The 1,393-nt window shown below is 35.8% G+C and overlaps 1 non-coding gene across 1 annotated transcript; it reads right to left on the bottom strand.

The window, feature by feature from the left end:
• Nucleotides 1–1,083: 1,083 nt before the first annotated feature.
• Nucleotides 1,084–1,149, bottom strand: Smp_tRNA_01422_Gln_TTG.1.1. The gene has a single exon. It is a non-coding gene (tRNA).
• Between the last annotated feature and the right edge of the window lie 244 nt (nucleotides 1,150–1,393).

The raw sequence follows: 1,393 nt of genomic DNA, 5'->3' as shown, positions 1-1,393 counted from the left end.
TGCTTAGGAAATTAATATTACAGTCCAATAGTTGGGTGAATAATTAACTGTGGTTAGGAGCAGTGTTTTATGTATGCAATCCGTAATGAGAATACTAATATTCATAAACGTAAGAATTTAACCAATTGATCAATAAAAATATAACTGAATGAACCTCAGATTTTATTTTTGATCATCACTCATATAGTTCCTGATAAATATATTTAAGGATCCAAACCATAGCTTTTCCCATTTCAGAGTAGTTTGGTCGGTTTGTCGTGATGGCCCAATCGAGATATGATGACGGAACGCTTACTGTTTTATGTTATATTATCACATGCTGATCTGTTAAAGAGAGTGGTGAAACTAAATGAAGACGAACGTCAGCTTCAAGGGTAAAAATGTACTAGTAACTGCACTAGGATGTGAAGACATGAAAGTATTTACTTCAGACTACTAGCACCTCCAACAGTACTTTCTTCTCAATAGAAGAAGGGGATAGAAAGGGTAAGGGTTAAAAATAACACACCTCGCCTTAAGAACAAATTTCCATGAATTTTCCATAGATCCTTTTACCTATGATGGAAATTATTTATGAGAGCAGTTTTAAATGTAAACGTATTATGGCGATGAGTGATATGTTCATAAGAAGTGAAACCCTATTGGTTGCTGCTTTATGACCGCCATCTACAAACTTGAATCATCGTTTGATGATATGATTACTATCCTGGTTGGGTGTTTTATATTAATTTTAAATCTGGTCGTTTGATGCTCAGAATCAATTTGTGAGTACTTTATCAATTCAGCAATAATAATCATAGAATTAAGTTTATAAAACTTCAATGCGTCATAATAATTTTTGTTAAAACAAAGAAAGTGTTTATTGAGCTATTCAATGTTAGCACAATGTTATTTGGAGAAACAGTAGACAATTCATCTCAAACAAGTTTTCAGACAGCATGTTGTAATAAGAAGACGAAGATTATCAGAACTATGTGGTGATAGTAAGCAGAGATGGATAGTGGCTAGCAGTGGAATCCAGGACGCGCGTTTCGTCCTATTTGGGACTCGTCATCTGGATGTACCTGCATCTCAGAGTTGATGTTCACTCTGGGACTCGAACCCAGTACCCTCGCTTCAAACGCCATCGCGTTATCCACTCGGCCACTGAGTCCTGATAGCCACTTGCTTGTGCGATGGGGTGAAGTTTTGAATTCACTTAGTATTGTTTGTTTGAATCTTCCCATCGATGTGTTTAGGACTGCAACTGGTCAGTCTCTAATTGGCATATGTGCATACTGTGCGTATTGCCTCGATAGGTTAGCGCAATACATTTCGAACAATCTGATCACACATAATATACTTGTTAAGAACATTTATATATAAAAATATAAAAGGTCAACTAGACTGAAAA

The sequence above is a fragment of the Schistosoma mansoni genome, chromosome W, assembly GCF_000237925.1.
Source record: "Schistosoma mansoni strain Puerto Rico chromosome W, complete genome".
In the NCBI taxonomy this organism is placed as follows: Eukaryota; Metazoa; Platyhelminthes; class Trematoda; order Strigeidida; family Schistosomatidae; genus Schistosoma; species Schistosoma mansoni.
The sequence above is the reverse complement of the archived record's forward strand: the minus strand, read 5'-3'. Positions and strand labels throughout refer to the sequence as shown.